Genomic DNA, 10,554 nt, shown 5'->3' with positions numbered 1-10,554 from the left:
TGTGGAAAGTAAGACGATGCTTAAGGAATTTTCCCAAGGTCACACAAGAGGGAGGACTAATTTCTATTTTCTTGACTTTCTTGTAGTGACAGTTGTTAAAAATTGAAATTGGGCCGGGCGCGGTGGCTCACGCATGTAATCCCAGCACTTTGGGAGTCTGAGGCGGGTGGATCATGAGGTCAGGAGATCAAGACCATCCTGGCTAACACGGTGAAACCCCGTCTCTACTAAAAATACAAAAAATTAGCTGGGCGTGGTGGTTGGCGCCTGTAGCCCCAGCTACTTTGGAGGCTGAGGCAGGAGAATCAATGGAACCCAGGAGACAGAGATTACAGTGAGCTGAGATTGTGCCACTGCACTCCAGCCTAGGCAAGAGAGCAAGACTCTGTATCAAAAAAAAAAAAAATTGAAATTGATCTTGATAAAGGCTTAGCATCTCTCAATGTGGATCACTTGAGAAACAATAGCCAATAAATTGGTTTATTTACTAAATTAGGAGCAGACAGCGTTGCACCTAATTTAGGTGCTTTCTGCCTCTATTTTTCTAAGATTATAGAATGTTTCAAATATAACCATATCCATTGTGTATAATCCATTGTGTAAAATCCATGGATATGGATATGTGTATAAGACACAATGGATATGGTTGTAATAGCTTGAGTACCTTCATATAAAGTAAAATCAAACATACTTTTACCATTCTTTCATGAGTTCAAGTCATAAAAGAAGGTATACCATTTATGAATAATATCTGTACTAATGATTTCTTGACTCCATAATGAAAGAACTAAATTTATCAGATATCAATACTATAAAATCCTTCATGCCACTTGTTTTAAAGAAGAATTCACATTGATGTTATAATAGAACAATGTCCTGTCAGATTTTTACTATCTGTGATTAACATTGCAGAGGACCTGATCTGTTATATTATAGTTAAATATATAGCAAAAAAAAAAAAAAATGAAATTCCAATGTACTTAGAAGTGTCTTGCCTATTAATTTATTGAAATAAGACTAGTTTCTTAAAGGGAAGAACTACTAGAAAAGTAACATTTTCATTTTGAAGCCATCCCTTGGTGATGACTTTAAACAGTTATTTTGATAGTTTCATAACTATTCTCCCTACCTCCTATTTCTCCTATCCCTATTCCTTTTCAGACCATCTCCAAGGTTATATTCCCAGAACATATCTTTCTCTATGATACTCTACTTCTTAGAAACTTTTATAACTCCTCTTTATCGACAGGAGAAAGTCTAATCTTCTGAGGTTGGCATCAACATTCTCTATGCACCTCACCTTAGGAGTGAATGAAATCACTTAAGGAGATCTGTAGAGGACTAACATCAGAATCTTAAGAAATAACATGTAAAGAAACGGCAAAGTATGAGAGGCCAGAGGAGACGATAGAGATTTCAGAGAGAGAACCAGAAAAGCGCATTGGTTTTTTTTGTTGTTTAATTTTTTGTTAATTTAAGTTCTAGGGTACATGTGCACAACGTGCAGGTTTGTTACATATGTATACATGTGCCATGTTGGTGTGCTGCACCCATTAACTCGTTATTTACATTAGGTATTTCTCCTAATGCTAGCCCTCACCCCTCCCCCAACCCCACGACAGGCCCCACTGTGTGATGTTCCCCACCCTGTGTCCAAGTGTTCTCATTGTTCAATTCCCACCTATGAGTGAGAACACGTGGTGTTTGGTTTTCTGTCTTTGCAATAGTTTGCTGAGAATGATGATTTCCAGCTTCATCCATGTCCCTACAAAGGACACGAACTCATCCTTTTTTATGGCTGCATAGTATTCCATGGTGTATATGTGCCACATTTTCTTAATCCAGTCTGTCACTGATGGACATTTGGGTTGATTCCAAGTCTTGGCTATTGTGAATAGTGCCGCAATAAACATACGTGTGCATGTGTCTTTATAGCAGCAGGATTTATAATCCTTTGGGTATATCCCCAGTAATGGGATGGCTGGGTCAAATAGTATTTCTAGTTCTAGATCCCTGAGGAGTCGCCACGCTGTCTTCCACAATGGTTGAACTAGTTTACAATCCCACCAACAGTGTAAAAGTGTTCCTGTTTCTCCACATCCTCTCCAGCACCTGTTGTTTCCTGACTTTTTAATGATCGCCATTCTAACTGGTATGAGATGGTATCTCATTGTGGTTTTGATTTGCATTTCTCTGATGGCCAGTGATGATGAATGTATTTTCATGTGTCTGTTGGCTGCATAAATGTCTTCTTTTGAGAAGTGTCTGTTCATATCCTTCACCCACTTTTTGATGGGGTTATTTGATTTTTTCTTGTAAATAAGTTCTTTGTAGATTCTGGATATTAGCCCGAAAAGCGCATTGTTAAACAAATTCATTCAAGATGTAAACAGTGATGAAGTCAGTGCCAATTAACAGAAAAATTGGATGCAATTGAATGTTTTCACAGCAGACAGGGAACTGGGATATTTGCAATAGTTAATAGTAGAGTTTCTTAATCATTTGTCCTGGGGTGGAGTATCTCAAAGTGTGTCCTTGTACTGGAATCGCCTGTTAAGATGCAGTTTTCTGGGACCATCCCAAACATACTAAACTAGAATCTCAGCGGTTAAAATCTGTCTAGTCACCAGTGTCCCCACAAGATAATTCTTGTGTACACTGGAATCCCAGAACCACTGTTACCCAGAATGAAACCCAGACTTCTAAAGCTCTTATCATGGTTTATAATCTGGCTCCAGCTCAACTTTCTAACCTTTTCTCCCACTACTCCCCTATAAAATTTTTCCAGTATAGCCCTATTTGTATTTTTCTTAGATCATACCCTTACCTAACTTGCCCTTTTCTCTACTCTAAATCCATCGTTACTCAGGCTCTTCTGACCCCATAGTAATTTCTGCTGCTGCTACCACCTTTGGCATTATGATTGTGCCACTCTTGATAGTTGTTATGTATTTTATAAGATTAAGTACTTTGGCTTTAATTTTTTATACTAATGTGTCGACTGCAAGAGAATAAATGATATCGGGCATTTAGAGAGTATAATGGTAGGCAGACATAGTACAGTGTGTTAGTATACATAGTACAGTGTGTTTACACTGTATTATATCTGCCTACTATTATACTGTCTAAGCCCTGTCTCTACTAAAAATACAAAAATTAGATGGGATTGGTGGCAGGCATCTATAATCCCAGCTACTTGGGAGGCTGAGGCAGGACAATCACTTGAACCTGGGAGGCAGAGGTTGCAGTGAGTCAAGATGGTGCTACTGCACTCCAGCCTGGGCGACAGTGCAAAACTCTGTCTCAAAATAAGAAAAGAAAAGGAAAAACCTATATTTGAGTATTTTCATTAAGCAAACTTTTTATGACACAAAAATATCTTTGTTTACAAATACGAATTTTGATGAAACAAGCTTTACTAAAACCCTTCTATATTTAATCACAAAATAAAGCAGTTCTGTGGGATACATCACAAAGAGCCAACTTTGAGATAAATATGACCCTACTTCTTTTTACTGGACTTTTCCATGTGAGTGAATTCTTCACACTGGGTTAGTCAGCATTTTTCTCTTAAGAAGCTTAATAAAATTTGACCTATTACATCAGCCTTTTATCTGAATGCGAAAAGAAGAATTTATGTGGAGAATGCACCACACCCTGTATAACAGTATCTGAGAACCATTAGCTATTATTGCCATAAACATTCGAGGTTGAAAAAGTAATCGTGGGCCTTTTTTTTTTTTTTTAAAGGGAAGGTATGGAGTTTTTTTAGAAAATGTCTGATCATACTAGCAAAAATGTAACCCTTGGCCCCAGCTTTGAGAGACTGTTTACTTCAGCCTTGTACTAATGTAGATAGGCTAAGGCACACTTTCTATTCCTGGCATTCTTCTGATTTCCTTAGCAGCCCCAAGGTTGCTATGAGCAAACATGATCACCCTTAAAGTTTAGTTTGCGCAATGCCTGCACTATCTTTTCTTCTGATTACATTCTGAAAGGCCTCAGGGCTTTTATTTCTTTCTTTTTTTTTTTTTTCCTCTTTTGAGACACAGTCTCACTGTCACCTAGGCTGGAGTGATCTCAGTGTGATCTTGGCTCACTGCAACCTCTGCCTCCAGGGTTCATGCGATTCTCCTGCCTCAGCCTCCCAAGTAGCTGGGATTACAGGTGACCACCACCATGCCTGGCTAATTTGGCTTTTTTTGCTTTTTGTTTTTTTGTTTTTTTGAGACAGAGTCTCACTCTGTTGCCTAGCCTGGAGTGCAATGGTGTGATCTCGGCTCACTGCAACCTCCACCTCCCAAGTTCAAGTGATTCCCCTGCCTTAGCCTCCTGAGTAGTTGGGATTGCAGATATGGGCCACCATGCCTAGCTAATTTTTGTATTTTTTTAGTAGAGATGGGGTTTCAGCATGTTGGTCAGGCTGGTCTCAAACTCCTGACCTCATGATCCGACCACCTTGGCCTCCCAAAGTGCTGGGATTACAGGCATGAGCCACCGCGCCCGGCCTAATTTTGTATTTTTTGTAGACACAGGGTTTCTTTTTCTTTCTTTTTATTATTATTATTACACTTTACATTCTAGGGCATATGTGCACAACATGCAGGTTTGTTACATATGTATACATGTGCCATGTTGGTGTGCTGCACCCATTAACTTGTCATTTACATTAGGCATATCTCCTAATGCTATCCCTCCCACTTCCCCCCAACCCCATGACAGGCCCCAGTGTGTGATGTCCCCATTCTGAGACACGGGGTTTCACCATGTTGACCAGGCTGGTATCGAACTCTGGACCTCAAGTGATCCACCCCACCTCAGCCTCGCAAGTATTGGGATTACAAGCATGAGCCCCCCACCTGGCCACAGGGCTTTTGTTTCTTTTCATTATATACATATTTGCCTTTTAAAACCTGGATGTTGAAAATCTAACATTTGCTTAATACTGCATAATGGATACTTGCTTTCCACTTAAATGTTGTAGTCTTTATAATCTGCAGGTCAGCAGTGTAGCTGGGGGCTGTGTGAAATGTTTAAGATATGATCACCAGCGCCAAGGAGTTTACCATTTAGTAGGGGACACATTATCCACAAAAATGCACTAGGTAGCATGTGGTCTCTGATGTCTGGACAATGCTGTCAGTGAGTTTTATTAAAAAAATAGCTGCAGAAGGAGAAGACACTTTTGGCTGGCATAGGAAATCTTCCTTAAAAAATGCATTGCTGGCCAGGTGTGGTAATCCCAGCACTTTGGGAAGCCAAGGCAAGAGGATCACTTGAGCCCAGGAGTTCAAGACCAACCTGGGCAACACAGTGAGATCTTGTCTCAACAAAACAAACAAAAAACTGGATCTTTTATTTTATTTTTCTGTGTGTGAGTTTATGATCTTTGTTTTCTGTATTTCTTATAAAATAAGCAAGAGATATTAACATCAATCATTATAAAGAGCAATCAGAAAAGCCATAAGGTGTAGACTGGGAGAGAAGATAGTCACAGCTCCTGTGAGATTTACACCATATTAAATAGACTTTGATGAGATTGTGTTTTAGTCTTGGACATATCCCAAACTGGATCTTTTAAATTAGAAGGAATTGGTTAGACTTTAATTAGATGAACTGAAAAAATGTTTAGGTTTGTGTGCATTTGAACCACAGTTTCTTTTAATTCAACTAGTTTGTGAGTTGTTCATCAAAATAACCACATTCTTGTATCTCTTGAGTTTTCATTTGGTTTTTAAAGGCTGAACCAAAAAGCTTCAGGGTTTTCACACAGCCTTTTGCCATTTCATAGCTCCATGTTTCCTTGGTGATTCTAGTGTTCATCGTCTGCCAGGTCCACTTGGAGCTGTTGCCACTCTGCATTCCTCTTCCATTGTTGGTAATATCCTTTTTTTTTTTCCTTCTTATTTCCGTAAAGAAAGTGACTTATTTTCTCAGGGTTCTGAGTTGGCAGAAGTTACTGCAAGTATTAAATCTCTGTTCAATAGTGAAAGAGAGAGACCTGATAATCTTTAACCAATGATTAAATTTTGTGTCCTCAATCACGTTGGTGTTAGATCACTTTTTTCCCTCTATAAATCTGGGCTGAATTTTAGTTTCAAGATGTTTTCAGAATATTGTTGAAAATGTTACTCAGTACCCTTGCTATCATCTCATAAATAATATTGAGTGCCCATATGCTTCAACAAGATTTTTTTTTTAAAATCCCTTTCCCCCCAGTGGTGATATAAATTTGCTATTTGCTAGACTTTTCTGAAAATTTTATCGGCATGTTCTATTTTACTGAAGTCATATGACCAGAAAGTGTTCATCATTATATGGCCCACAGATTTGTGTTTATCCTAAAATACGTATAGGATTATCATGATACCATATTAATTCCCACATTTTCCCCTCATATTTTAATTTAGAAACAGGAAAGAGAAATTTTGCAAGCATTTCAATACTGAACCACTGCTACTCAGTTTGATAAATATTTGCAATTATTACCAGAATTTTTTTTTTTTTTTTTTTTTTTGAGACGGAGTCTCACTCTGTCGCCCAGGCTGGGGTGCAGTGGCCGGATCTCAGCTCACTGCAAGCTCCGCCTCCTGGGTTTATGCCATTCTCCTGCCTCAGCCTCCCGAGTAGCTGGGACTACAGGCGCCTGCCACCTCGCCTGGCTAGTTTTTTGTATTTTTTAGTAGAGACGGGGTTTCACCGTGTTAGCCAGGATGGTCTCGATCTCCTGACCTTGTGATCCGCCCATCTCGGCCTCCCAAAGTGCTGGGATTACAGGCTTGAGCCACCACGCCTGGCCAATTATTACCAGATTTAATGAGATACTTGCTACCTTGTATGTGTAAAGCACTGGTAGGCGTTATAACCAAACAGATAAGTATATTGCGCAGTGACCATCATTAAGAAGCTTACAACAGTGATTCATCCTGAATTACACAATAATCAATGGAAAAAAAATTTGGACTTTAGCTCCCTCACACTCAGAATTTAAAAGGCATAGTTTCTTCAACAAGAATTTATTTAGAGTCTACTTGTATACCAAGTACTGGAAAAAAAACAAGAGATACAAAGATAAAACATATTTCCCTCCTTTTGGGTCTCATATAAGTATATTTTGGGAGACAAAGATTAAGGCAAGGTATATAGATTTGGGAGTTAGCTGCACATATGGTAGTTAAAGTCACCAAAATTAACTATGGTGCTTCCTCAAAATACTAATAGAACTACTATATGATCCAGCAATTTCACTTCTGGGTATATAAGCAAAAGAACTGAAAGCAGGGTCTCAGATATTTGCATACCCATGTTCATTGCAGCACTATTCACAATAGCTAAGAGGTAGAAGCAACACAAGTGCCCATCAAAGGGTGAATGGATAAACAAAATGTGTTATATACATACAATGGAATATTATTCAGACTTGAAAAGGAAACCCTGTTGCATATTACAACATGGATGAGCCTAGAGGACATTATGCTAAGTGAAATAAGCCAGTCACAAAAGACAAACACTGTGTAATTTTACTTATAGGAGGTATCTAAAGTAGTCAAATTTATAGAAATAGAAAGTAGAATGATTGTTACCGGGGCTTGGAGGGAGGGGAAAATGGGTTGTTGTTGTTGTTGTTTAAGGGGTATAGAGTTTTCAGTTTTGCAAGATGAAAAGTTCTGGAGATCTGTTTCACAATGTCAATATACTTACCACTACTGAACTGTACACTTAAAAAAAAAAAGCCACCAAACAGACAGAGTGTGTAGAAAACATAACAATTAAGAAACAATAAGAAACTAAATATTTAACAAAGAGGTAGATTAAGAGATAACATCAACCAGGTATGGTGGTTCATGCCTGTAATTCCAGCACTTTGGGAGGCTGAGGCAGGAAGATCACTTGAGGCCAGGAGTTTGAGACCAGCCTGGATAACATAGCAAGACCCTGTCTCTACAAAAAAAATTTAAACATAAAAACAAACAACAACAAAAAAGATAGTATTGAGAGGCTGAAAAGGGGTGGAAAAAGAGGTAGGAGAAAAAGTAAAAGAGAATGATGTAAAAACAAAACAAAACTAGAAGAGAATCCAGAGAAGGGAGAATTTCTATCCAAGTGGTTTGTGGTGAACAATGTCCAATCCTAGAACAATCCACTAGAGTAAGAAAGTACTATTTAAAAAAGAATAGGATTTACAATTAGGAAGTCACTATGAACATTATTCAGTGCAGGTCCCTTGGAATTATGTAAGCCAAATATCTTGAGAAATGAATGGGACTTTTATATAAAAATAGTAAAGTGTAGAAAATTCTTCCAGGAAGTTAGAGATGAAGGGAAGGAAATGGAAGACAGTAGTTTTGTAGGACAGCAGTATTAAGGGGATTTTTTTAAAGATGTAAAAAATGTTAGCATTTTTTAGAGCAAGAGGAAGTAGATAGTGAAATTGAAGAAAGAAGAGATGTAATAACTTATGGAGCAAAATCTCATATCAAAAGCAAAAATAGAGGGATGTTATTGGAAAACTGTGAGTATCCTCTTAGGTAGGAGGAAAGATGGCTGAGTTTAGGGTGACAGCTCTGATGGAGTTCAGACATTGTGCCATCTACTTTTTCTGTAAAACATAGGACTTGATTATCTTGGAGAGAGGATGATGGTATGAAATAGTGGCTTGAGGACAGTAGTGAATATTTGACATAGCTACTATAGGAAATGGGTAATCAAACCAACTAGCTGTGGTTAAATCATAATTAATGCTATAAAGTAGAAAGAATGGTTATACAATTTTCTTGGTAGTCCAAGAGCAGATTGGAAAAAGCAGATGGTTGGGTTGATCCACATTCAGAGATTGGCAGAAGAGATGCAACGTATTAAGGTCATGGAGTGGAAGGCATTGTGAGTGCTAGTAAGAATATAGCTGAAACAACTGATTTCATAAATCCAAACTGGCAAGGAAGGATAAAAATCAGACTAGATGAAGTGAATTCAAGAAGACTAGTGCTTTTAAGAAATTGGGCCAGGCATGGTGGCTCATGCCTGTAATGTCAGCACTTTGGGAGGCCAAGAAGGGAGGGTCACTTGAACCCAGGAGTTCAAGACCAGCCTGGGCAACACAGGAAGACCCCATCTTTACAAAAAAATGAAAATAACTGGGTGCAGTGGCCTGTGCCTGTGGTCCCAGCTACTTGGGAAGCTGAGGCAGGAGGATCACTTGGGCTCAGATCAAGGCTGCAGTAAACCATGATCACACCACTGCACTCTACACTCCAGCCTGGGCAAAAGAGCGAGACTCTTTCTCAAATAAATAAATTTAAGCTAATATGTTGTATGACTATGTCATTTGGATATTACAAATATAAATACTGGTTACCTTACAGTAAAGGTAACCTGGGATGATAAGACTCAGAACAGAGAGAAATACCCATAATTCTGTGCCCAAGTCTTTAATCACATGAGAGTGTGGTACGAAGATCAGCAAATGGTAGAGCTGAAGAATGTGGAGAAAGTGATATTTCAAGAGGATGTGAATTTCAGTGGGGGAGTAGAGGAGAGTAAGGGCCTGAAAACCCTAGTGTAGAACCAGCGGAACATCAGATTATGATTTCGTTAACAATCAAAGGATTGTTAAGGAAAGGCTAGGAGTATAGGAAAGTTTATTAACAACAGAATGGTATTTTAGAAGATAACGTGGAATTACTAGGAGCAAGAACAAGCTGATTACAGGAAAAAGAAAAGAAAAAAGTGACCAGAGGGACTTATGAAGGAGACAGGGCATTGAGAAATGACCAAAATTTTCAGGGAGATGAGAAAGAAGGAATATGAATGGAATTATAATGCTAATTTTCAGCTGAATATTGTTTGTGAGAGACAAAGCAAAGAAATTGAGAGATAGAAGGGATGTTAATACAACCAAAACACTAATTACAGCTGAAATGTTGTTTAAGAAAGATACAGATTGTGACACAAATCTAATGAAACCACTAAATTTTGTCTTCATATTGTTTAGGGGAGATGAAGCAAAATTGAGATGATCTGGAAGCTATATGTAACATTAGTATAGCCTCTCCTTTAAAGTTTTTGATTTCAGGTTTAAACATTTTGTTGTGGGGAAAATATTTGGGCATCTTCTTCAACCCCAACGTTCTCTAGTTATTTATCTTTAGGAACTGGAAGTATGTTAAGTGCCGGATCTTGGATATTCATACATTTAGTTTTAGTTCATCCTATTGTCCCAGCTTGCTTATTTATGTATTAATATGTTTTTAATTTTTATTATTTTTTAGTCCGCTTGCTAGGGAATATTGACTTATTTTTAATATACACTTCCCATGCCATAAAATGCACCACTTTAAAGTGTGTAATTTAATGGTTTTTAGTATATAAACAAGATTGTACAATATTGTCTTACTGCACTATATTGCAAAAAGGTTGTACAAGGTTATACATCACCACTAATTCCAGAACATTTTCATATCTAAAAAGAAACCCTGTACCCATTAAAATCACTCTCCATTTCCTCCCTACCTTCAGCCTCTGTCAACCATTAATCTACTTTTGGTCTCTATTGAT

The sequence above is a fragment of the Theropithecus gelada genome, chromosome 7b (genome assembly GCF_003255815.1).
Source record: "Theropithecus gelada isolate Dixy chromosome 7b, Tgel_1.0, whole genome shotgun sequence".
Classification (NCBI taxonomy): Eukaryota; Metazoa; Chordata; class Mammalia; order Primates; family Cercopithecidae; genus Theropithecus; species Theropithecus gelada.
The sequence above is the reverse complement of the archived record's forward strand: the minus strand, read 5'-3'. Positions refer to the sequence as shown.